We start from the raw sequence: 12015 nt of genomic DNA on the forward strand, positions 1-12015 counted from the left end.
TTGGTATTAAATTTAAAATACAGATCCATTTTGTTACATCTTGTGATCCGTTTATTTGGCAACCGCCAATGGCAGTCAGCAGGGTTTAAGAACATCCGTTGTTCGACCTGTTAGTCAAATGCGTTTTGTATAAATATACTTTTTCACTTTTTTTGTCTTTCGGAAAATGTTGTTTGTGCTGTATTTAGACCCCTCTACCAAGAAATTTGTTTTGCATGTACACATATAAAAAAAATGCGGTTTATATATAAGTCTAAATTGAAAACAACGTTCAAACCTATGATTGCGTTGGATAAAAACAGCAATTTTTATACATGTGCATGCAAAACAAATTTCGGTATGCTATGCGTTTTGCTCAATGTTGAAAGCCGTAAGATGACCCATAGTTGCTACTAATTTAGTCTCCAGTGGAGAGTTGTCTCATTTGCAATCATACCACATCGTCGTACCTTTATACAAAGTAAAGCTAAACCCGACTAAGCAATCGACGCATTATATTAAGGAATTTATTTGAACACATTTTAACTGTTGTTCGCATGGTATCCCATTGTTGGCAAGTTTAAGGTACCTGTTATTGTTTTATCTAGAAGAATTAAAATTTCTGCAAAAATGCTTTTTTATTTTTCAAACTAGTTTATCAAAACATAAAAGAAAACAGTACAGAAGATGAGAAGTACAGAATAATTCGGCTTGTAACCTGTATTTGACCAAAGATTGGTTTTACTATTGCAATAATCTTCTTGGCACGTCTGAGAACAAACAATTTGTTTTGGATCTGTATTACAACTTCCTTCTACATACTTTTTCATACATCTTCTAATCATCGAAGTAATGGATTTGGTATCTAAAGAAAAAACAATTTTTTAGGTATATTTAAAATTTTACTGAATGAGGTACAGAAAGGAAGAGGAAGATACCAAGGTGACATTTAAAAACTCATGATTCAAGGAGAAACTGACAACGACATTGCCAAGGTGCTTCGGAAAGATAACTAGTGGCACCCGTCGTGCTGGTAAGTGCACATTCGGTGATAAGTCTTATTTAGTGATGTCACAATTGAGGAAAAGAGGACGAGATTGTGGTATCGATAATTGGGGCAGATTCATGGTGATCTGATACATAGATATTCTATAACTGTCAATAAAAAAATATACAAATTCGTATTAGGGACATAATAGGGCGATATTTCGATTTTTTTCTGTTGTTTTTTTGTTGTTGTTATCTTTGTTTATGTCGAAATATTACATATTTAAAATCTTTAATTTTTTACTTTTCAACAATATAAAATTTATCATGTTAAACATGAAATTTTGGCTATTCATAAAAAGTCACTACAACACGCAAGAATTTACTGGCCCAAGATCCATTAAATTGAAATACATATGTTTTTCTCCTTTCCCGTCCTCTAAAAGTAGCAAAGGTTTCCTTTTAATACCACGTATTTGTAAAGAATATTTCTTTTAGATGTACATATAATGTATACAAATTGTGTAAATGTTTAGGGTTAATAAGTCGACCTTAAAACCAGTAAGTTGTGATTTTTAAAGTTCATTATAAAAGACCATAAAACAACTGTTACGATGACGAACAGCAATGAAAGCACTTCATCTTTGCAGCATTAGTCATTTCTTAAAATCTCATGCCCTGAGTACATTCATTCCATATTTTTTCCCTTTTAGAATGACTTATGCCAAAACACCCGAAAATACAGGAAAGCATATTGTTTAAAACAATCAAAGGTGTTTAAAAAATTCCGGCATCGAATTCAACAACAAGTTTACACGACGTTGCAAATATTATCCGCAAATCTTTTTGCTTATTAGTTTGTTTTATATGAACTCATTGCATGAATTAATGGCTGTATCTTTTAAAACTTTATTATTTTTTTATTATTATGTTTTTATTCATATAACTTATATTACCAATTTTTACATTTTTTTTCTTTTGTTTTTACATTATACATTTTTTTTCAATATTTCAATTCTATTAATTTTTTGAACTTATTAAGATAAACACAATATTGCCTGTATATTTCAGGTGTGAGTAAGTACCAAGGAGCACATCGTTAGTGAGCGCACCTTTTGAAGGTATCTGTAGAGGTGTTTTTGGTTATGCAACAGGATAATTGTCAAAGTCTATATAGGTTTGTCAAAAGAAAGAAAATGTGTAGCTGTCTTTATTGCATTGGATTTGTCTGTATGAGTCTTTATGGGAAGATCTTGTCATATATCGACTCTGATGTAATAAATTATACTATAGAATGGCAATATTTTTATTTATTATTTTATGTTTGTCCCATGTCTTCACTTAGATTCTTGTCTATAAATATTATCATTAAACATCCTTGAAATAACTGATAGACATAAATTCGCATTCGTCATTTGATCTATCGGCCAAGAACCCGTTGATTTAAAAGTAATTGTAACGAAAATTATTTCGTAAACCACGGTATCAACTGGTCATACAATGCCATCACGTTAATAGAATAGGAAAAGTGAACTACACTTTTCAATATGTTTAAAAGTAAGCATAACAACTTAAAAGAATTTACTTTGGTATTTAAAATTTCGAGTAAGGATGGAGGAAAGCCTTTTTAGGAGGTGCACAAATGTGTGACAATTTTATTCCGCAGAAACGAAATTTAAAAATCTCGTCATATAGATAAAAATATAATTTCCCTTATGAAGTAAACGAAACCTAAATTGTTTTTCCTTTGTCATGCTATCATTAAACATTACTCAAAAAGATTTTTTACATTGGGAAATGTTTATTTCTTTAAATGTACTCACTTTTATCATATACTATGTTACTATAGCAGTATCCATCTGAACAATTCTTGGCCAAATTTCTATCATTAGCATTGACACAGCTTTCCATGGGAAATTTTGTAGAATGACTACATGAATAACAGTAATTCCAGGTAGCAGAAGCTGGATAAATAAAGTATTAAAATCATTATAGGTTGTAATGCTGAAATGTTCACGTACAAATAATGTATATTCATATTGAAACTTCTGAACATTGACTAGACATGCCTTCATTTGTGCTTCGCCAAATCGGAGCATCACCACTCTCTTTTTACCAATAAAAAGAAAGATAATATACCAAAGGGACAATAAAAAATATTTAAGACGAGGAAAACAGACAAAAACCATGGCTAAAAATAAATACGATGAAAAGACATACACCATTTAATATACCATTTTTCAGGAAACTAAATACAGTCTGAGCAACACAAACCCTACCAAATGATTGATTGATTGATGGATTGTTGCTGTTTATTGCCACTTTTAAAAATCTTCACTATATCACTGCGACAGGAAGCCGAATTTACCGGAGAAAACCGGGAAGTAAACTTGCAATCCTAGTCAATTAAGGTCCGAGTCCAGCGCACAAGCCACGAGTGGGGTTCGTCTTCACATACTCAATGTTGACAAACTAGTGATCACCGTAGAATAACTACTTAGATCACTCCGCCCAAGTGAAAATGACACTATAGATTTGGTGCGTCCGGAGCGCTTTTCTGAATTCACCTTCACCAAAAAACGCTCAAACCCCCCCAAAAATTGAAAGCCACTGATGTATAAGTACTTGCCTACGTGAGAATATAAAAACGAATAGCCAAGTCTATCCAAAAGTCAACTTCGCCTGAGGGATTTTGCAGCTTAATTTCTAAATTATTTCTGACTTTATCATCTGTGAATTCTAGCACTTTGTATTGAGCTGATGATACCCTCGGGGATTATTTGTCCATCAGCAGCAGCATCAACCCAGTGCTAGAAAAAAATAGGAAGACAATTCCAAGGGGACATTTAGTGCTCATAAGTCGAGATAAACGGACATCGCAATGGCAAAAACCCGAAATACGATGAAGGGACAAACAAATTCACAAATCACTACATAGAAAACTAAAGACTGAACAACAAGAACACCAAACAAACATTGGATCGATCTCATGTGCTCAGGAAGGGAAAGCAGATCCTTTTTTGTACCTTAAAATGGGTTGTTAATACTAAATAAAAGCAAATTGGCTATGAAGTAGGTCAATTTCCAATTAATTTTATTCACTAGGGTAATTTAAACAAAAAGTCTTAATTTTTACTAAAATTAACAATATCACAGCTTCAAGCAGGTTTCAGATCTTGACCTGGTGAGTGAAATAATTCAGGGGAGATCGATAATACCCCAGACAAAAGAAAAAGTATGTTAAGAAACGCTCTTTAATTAAGACGACGGAATTGCATTTCTTGATAAAGCTAGGTATATATAGTAAATAATCATCAAAGAAGCAACTTGATTTAGAGAAACATTAAATAGATTGGCTAAATCAATGTTTTTTCCATATTTTTGAATGTTAAACATCTCTTATTTGGCGTCTTTGGGATTAACACATTAATAAAAGAAAAAAATGAAATACCTGTTTGCCTCAACTGGATTGCAGTATAAACGATATTACCTTTAGAAATGTGTATAAGTTTTTTAAATGACATATTGACAATCTATTGAATTTCTGCTTGTGGTATTTGTATTTTTTATATCATGATAAATGATTAGGTAATGATGGGGGATGCCCTTAATTTCCAAGTTACTACACTGATTAAATGGTAGTAAATATGGCGGTGACGGGCATGTTTATCAATGTGTACGAGGTCTTCCACAACAGATACTTGTCCATTCTAATATTAAATAGATACTTTCGAATCTACAAAATACTATACAGAAAACGAATGGTTTGAACAACCGCGGGAAATCGAATTGAGTCTAGGTACTCAATTAAGATTGCCGGTTTCTGCTCCTTTAGTAGCGCACATGCTTTTTTTTTTTGGTATTATGTTGAAAGATTTAATGAATTAGAAAGATAAGAGAGGGAGAAAACTCCTAAGTTGATCCTCTATTTGAATACCATACCTCTAATTGATTTCTATGAAAAATACTGATCAAGATAAAACGCATGTTCATGTCTGCATCGATGTTCTGAGTTTGTAATACCCAAAGGATTAAAAATACACAACAGAAGTATTAAATTAAAGGTATTTATTATAGTTACGGTACTAGTCTTGATGCAAGTTATGTGCTTTTCGATGCATGTAAAATATTTTAGACCAAAATGTTTCGATCCCGAGACTTAAAACATTACTTAAAACCTTTACACATTTCTTTCATCGATACAAAGATTGTGTTTGGAAGTTTTGCTGTACCTGTAGAAAACTTATTACTTACTGGATAGCACATCCTAATTTTTACAGTGATGTTGTTTACCGAGCTCATGAATTTAGATCAATCCTGGTAAACGTGTCGATACTTTAAATAAACTTAGTCTAAAAGGTTACCAATTGAACACTCTAGTTAGATCTTTGAATGTTGTTTTGTCGGTATAAATTTTGAATTTGTTATCAATAAATTAAAACCCAACTAAATATTATTGCGATACACATATGTACATTCACAGTCCTACAATACATTCTGTCGATACCTATATTCTGGCATTGCACAAGGCCATGTTTATCTCTGACCAGATGTCTTTACACTAAATCCCTTGTAGATTGGATGTATACTGATTGACATTTTAGTCTTAGATACATGATATTTTTAAAAATTGTTAATGGCTTTTAACTAGCTTCCATTAACTGCAAGTACTCTCAGATCTGTAATTTGTGTTTTTTGTTAAATAGTTTTGTGTTTGTGTAGATCTGATAAGTTAAACTCTTTTCAACAGATTTTTATAGCTTGTTCTAATGTTGTGTTGTTACACCACTGTCCCATGTTAGGGGAGGGTTAGGCGCTTGCTAGCATGTTTAACCTGGCCACTTTCTGTGTGTTCCTGTCTCAAGTTAGGAGCCTGTAATTCAGTGGTTGTCGTTTGCTGCTGTATATCATGTTTGTTGCTTTTCGTTTATTGATTTTTACATGAATCAGGGCGTTAGATTTCTCGTTTGAATTGTTTTACAATTGTCATTTCGGGGCCTTTTATAGAATTCTATGCGTTACGGTGTTTGCTCATTGTTAAAGGTCTAACGGTGACCTATAGTTGCTTATTTCATTTGGTATCTAATGGATAGATGTCTCATTGGCAATCATACCACATCTTTTTATTTTCATACAAAATAAAACTAAACCTCACTAACAGTGACCTATAGTTGTTAACTTCTATGTCATTTGGTCTCTGGTGGAGAGTTGTATCATTGGCAATTATACTACATCTTCTTATGTTTATAAGCAGTCGGTGCACTATACTATGGGGTTTATTTTTCGGAAGAAATTTCTCTGAACACATTAAGACAGTTATTTGCAAGGTACCCCATAGTTGGCAAGTTTTAAGTACCTGATTTATCCTGCTTGTAACCTGTATTTGACAAAAGATTTGTTTTATTATTGCAATAATCTTCTTGGCACGTCTGAGAACAAACAATTTGTTTTGAATCTGTATTACAACCCCCTTCTACATACTTTTGCATACATCTTCTGAGCATCGAAGTAATGGATTTGTTATCTGAAAAAAAATGTTATTATATTTTGCAGTAACCCTCAAAGACACATAGGTTCCACGCATTTTTTTATACAAACAATTTTTAGATGTATTGAAAATTTTACAGAATGAGATACAAAAAAAAGTGGAAGATACCGAGGGAACATTAAAAACTCACGAGTCAAGAGAAACTGACAACATTGCCAAAAAAAAGAAAGACTACGTAAAGATAAACAAGTTCACAAAACTTTACTAATAAAACAAAATACTGAACAACATGAACTCTATCATCTTGGGGATGATCTCAGTTGCTTCGAAAGTGTAGGCAGATCCTTCTCCATTATTGACACCCGTCGTGTTAATATGGTAAATACAAATTCGGTGATAAGTCTAATTTAGCGATCTCGCAATCGAAGAAAAGAGGACGAGATTGTGGTATCGACAATTGAGACAGATACCTGGGCATCAGAGACACAGATATTATATAACTGTTAATATAAAAAAATACAAATTCGTATTAGGGACATATTGAAAAATAAGATAACCAATTTTAAAAAATCGATATTTCGATTTTTTTTTTTTTTTTTTTTTTTTTATCTTCTGTGTTTAAGTCGAAATCTTGCATATTTGAAATATTTAATGTTTTACTTTTGAACAATATGAAATTTCTCACCTTTAATGAAATGATGGCTATTAAAAAGCCACTTTAGAACAAGCAAGAATTTTCTTACCCAAGATCCCTTAAATACATATGTTTTTTTTCTGTTTTCCCGACCACTAAAAGAATTAAAGGTTTCCGTTTAATACAACGTATTTGTTAGGAATATTTCTTTTAAACATTTTCACAAAGTGTTTAAATTTTTAGGGTTAATAATTTGACCCTAAACATGCAGTAAGATGTTATTTTTCAAGTTCGTCATAAAAGACCATAACACAACTGTCACGATGACGAACAGCAATGAAAGCTCTTCGTCTTTGCTGTATTAGTTATTTCTTAAAATCTTATGCCATGAGTACATTCATTCCATGTTTTTTTTCTTTTCCTATTAGAATGAATTATGCCAAAATACAGGAAAATACAGGAAAGCATCTTGTTTAAAACAATTTTTTAACATTATTCTTTACATACATCCTTTTCGATGTCATAAAAAATGCAAACCTCGGTAACAGAAAATCACGAACTTACACCCAGCGCATGCGTGGTAACTATTTCCGAATTTAATAAATTTTATCAAAATAAATATTTATCAAATTTAGAATGTTTATTATCTTATTTCATTGTTATTATTTTAGTCATATATAATTTATATTATCTAATTTTACATTATTTTTCTTTAATTTTTACACTATAGATTTTTTCTTTTCTTTTCTATATTTCATTCTTTATTTTTTATATATTTCAGGTGTGAGTAGGTATCAAGAGGCACATCGTTAGTGAGTGCACCTCTTGAAGGTTTCTGTAGAGGAGTCTTCACTTTAGATGCCTGTCTCGAGAGATCATCATTGAGCATCCATGAAATAAGTGATAGAATTGAATTTGCATATGGGCCACGAGTTCGTTGATTAAAAAGTAATTGTAACGTAATTTTCGTAAACCACGGTATCAACTGGGCATACGATACCATCACGATAATAGAATAGGGAAAGTGAATAGCATTTTTTCAATATTCTTTAACGCAATATAAAAAACTTAAACAACTTACTTTGGTATTTAAAGTTTCGAATCCCCTAAACTCTTGAAGTGGTCCATTAAATGTATTATTAACCGCCGTTGATCTAACATTACGTTTTATTGCAGTAGTATCAACACAGTAGTTGCAATTAAGTCATAAAAGCGACTTATCATGCGTTCTTTTTTTTCTGGTGGGAAGGAGGATAGCCTTTGCAAGGTTCACAAATGTGAAAAAAAAATATACGGCAGAAACGAAATATTTCTGCAATTTCAATCTTATCATATACGTAAGAATATAATTTCCCTGATGAAGTAAACGAAACCTAAATCATATTTCTTTTATCATGTTGTCATGATTGAACACTTTACTATCATCAAACATTACTGACATGGATTTGTTTTCATTACTTTAAATGTACTCACTTACTTTTATCATACACTATGTTACTATAGCAGTATCCATCCGAACAATTACTAGCCAAATGTCTATCATTAGCATTGACACAGCTGTCCATGGGAAATTCTGTAGAATGACTACATGAATAACAGTAATGCCAGGTAGCAGAAGCTTGATAAATAAAGTATTAGAATCATTATAGGTTGTTACATCCTGCTGAAACATTCACATACAAATAGTGTATATTTATATTGAAACTTCTGAACATTCTTGGAACATGTTTTCATTGTACCTTGCAAAATTGTGTTTCGCCACTCTCTGATTACCAATAAAAACGAAACATAATATACCAAGGGGACAATAAAACAAGATAAGACAAAGAAAAAAAGACAATGCCAAAGACGAACAAAATTATATGTACCATTGGACCGACAAAACGATTGCTTGCTTTAATGTTTGATTGATTGATTAATTGTTGGTGTTTATTGCCACAGCTAATACAATAGACTCTATCAGGTTTTTATTGGTGGAGGAAGCCAGAGTATCCGGAGAAAATTAACGACCATAAGCCTAGAAAACTTTCAAACCTTGTAAATTTTGGTTTGAGTCGAGTTCACCGGTTACGAGAGGGTTCAAACTTACAAAATTAGAGCTGACAATCTAATTATCATTGTAGATGAACTACTTAGACCACTTGGCCATAGTTTTCTTGATTATTCCTTAATTCATCAACGGAGAATTTCAGCACTTAGTACTGAACTGATGATATTCTCGGGAACTAGTAGTCCACAGGCAGCAGCATCTATCCAGCACTAAAAAAAGAGACGGAAGATACCAAAGGGATATTAAAACTCCTAAGACAAAAGAAACTGACACCGTCATGGCAAAAAAGGACGACAACGAAAAGACAAACAAGTTCAGAAAAAAAGGTACATAACAAAATATTGTGCGAAAGGAACCCCATCAACAATTTGGATGGTCTTAAGCTGAATCTGCCCAATTCGAAGCATCCGTCGTGTTGCTCAATGTAAGTACACATTCGGTGATGAATTTTTTTCGGTGGTGTCACAATTGGGAGAAAAAAGAAGGGGTTGTGGTTACGACAATCAGAACATGTTCGTGGTCATCTGTGACATAAATATTCCAGAACGGTCCACAAACTCTGGTTGTTGTCCGTAAAACTTTCGAAGGGATGACTTCAACTTCAGTACGTCACCACTTGGAACTCTTGGTTTAATAGCTTCCATGTAAGCACGAACCCTCTGATCATGATAGGAAACTCGAGCTCTGGAATATCGTAGCACATGGGAGATATATACTCCATATGCAGTCGCTGCTTGAATGATGCTACATAGAAATGGAAAGGTCGCAATTGGGAAGTTGAAATTATCCTTTTTGTCGTAAAGTTTTGTTTTCCATCGAGCTTGATTGTGAATAGAGTTCTAGATGTAAGTCAAAATATGACTTAACTGTATCTATGGTATTATTTATTTCAATTTCGATGGGAAAGGTGAGTTCAACATAATCACTAAATTTTTAATTATTTATAGTGAGAGAACATCAGCTTTATAGCGGAATGTGATGTTAAACGATAATGCTAACTTCCTTCTATTCTTCCTGAGAAGCTTCTGTATGAAGTCTGCCTCATATGAATAAAGGAACAAGTCGATAATAAGAGGAGCATAGTAATGCCGATTGTTTGTTGGAAAGCACGTCCTCCAAACGTAACAAACATGTAGTCAATACTGTTGTCAGGTCATTAAAGATTGCATATTTTGGCTTTAATATTGATTCACTTATAGGGTCTTTGCATCGGAATTAAACACATTTATTCTAAAACCAGTTGATGGCATGACACGGCTTATGTTCTTCTCAGATATTTTATGACGGTATAATACTAAACCCCTAACAGGAGGGATTGTGCCTGATATTCATATGATGAAGACATAATCTTTCAATCAGTTTAATTGAGGTCTGGAGCTGGCATGTCAGTAACTGCTAGTAGTCTGTTGTTATTTATGTATTATTGTCATTTTGTTTATTTTCTTTTGTTTCTTATTCTGACATCGGACTCGGACTTCTCTTATACTGAGTTTTACTATGCGTACTGTTGTGCGTTTGTTTTTTCTACATTGGCTAGAGGTATAGGTGGAAGGTTGAGATCTCAAAAAACATGTTTAACCCCGCCGCATTTTTGCGCCTGTCCCAAGTCAGGAGCCTCTGGCCTTTGTTAGTCTTGTATCATTTTTAATTTTAGTTTCCTGTGTATAATTTGGAGTTTAGTATGACGTCCATTATCACTGAACTAGTATACATATTTGTTTAGGGGCCAGCTGAAAGACGCCTCCGGGTGCGGGATTTTCTCGCTGCATTGAAGACCCATTGGTGGCATTCGGCTGTTGTCTGCTCTATGGTCGGGTTGTTGTCTCTTTGACACATTCCCCATTTCCATTTTCAATTTTAATCAACAAATCAGCATCTTGATCATGCCAGTTTTAGAGAACTTTTTGTTATAATCAGAGTGATTTTTGTTTTACAAAGTATGATCTAACCCTTCTTAAAACAAGATATTTGTATCTACGGTAGCCTTTCTTTGTAATGAAAGAAATAGAACAAATTCTTTCGAAATTATGTTTTACTGTTGCGAGAGGAAAGAGTCTGAGATTGTATGTTATCTAACAGATCTTCTAAATTTTTGAGTATCCACATCTGATTCACATTTCCTCTACAGTAGGTAGCAACACAGTAACGTTGAAGCTCCACTTGAATGATAGCTGATAAAATTTATGCTATTCGTGGTTTCGTGGTGCGCGTGGTAGATCGAGCAATATAACGTTATGTGTGGACACTTATATAATTTTGATATCAAATGCAGTGAAGGAAGATCCAGTTCTTCATCTTTGGTTGAAATTCCAAAGGAACAAAGAACAAATTTTTCATGATTTTCTCTACGTGTCATGGAAGTTTTATTGAGTTTTTGAGTGAATTACCAATACCTAATTCCGTTATCCAGTAGTTTATGTAATTCAATTTATCTGTGCGGACAACAACAACAAGATTGTCCTTGAAATGAAAATGAAATTCTATAGACTTTGTGTGTCCGAAGTGCTTATCTAGCTTTCTTCACACCGACTCCAAAAATATATGGTTGCTAGGCACTTTTTGATAAGGGAAAAAAACTGCCTCCGATCTGCATGAGATCCCTTACGGGTGACTTTTCCCGTGATCATATGTATTCAATCACCCATCAGACCCCATCGCTTTTTAAGCTAGAAGATGTGGTATGATTATCAATGAGACAACTCTGCAGCAGAGACCAACATGACGTAATAAGCATGTGTACTGATTGATATTTTAGTCTTAGATGCATGATTTTTTTATTAGTTGTTATTGACTTTGAACTAGCTTAAACCTTTCAGAAACATTTCAATGAAAAAAATACTAAAAATGAAGTAAAAAATGCTAACAATAATATAGCAC

The 12015-nt window shown here is 33.1% G+C and overlaps 1 long non-coding RNA gene across 1 annotated transcript; it reads right to left on the minus strand.

The window, feature by feature from the left end:
* Nucleotides 1-592: 592 nt before the first annotated feature.
* LOC127728623 (uncharacterized) lies at nt 593-8700 on the minus strand. The gene is made up of 4 exons (XR_007994282.1): nt 8566-8700; nt 6323-6490; nt 2790-2930; nt 593-844 (listed from the first exon to the last, which is right to left on the minus strand). It is a non-coding gene; the product is annotated as an uncharacterized LOC127728623 (long non-coding RNA).
* Between the last annotated feature and the right edge of the window lie 3315 nt (nt 8701-12015).

The sequence above is a fragment of the Mytilus californianus genome, unplaced genomic scaffold (assembly GCF_021869535.1).
Source record: "Mytilus californianus isolate M0D057914Y unplaced genomic scaffold, xbMytCali1.0.p SCAF_2, whole genome shotgun sequence".
Taxonomy (NCBI): Eukaryota; Metazoa; Mollusca; class Bivalvia; order Mytilida; family Mytilidae; genus Mytilus; species Mytilus californianus.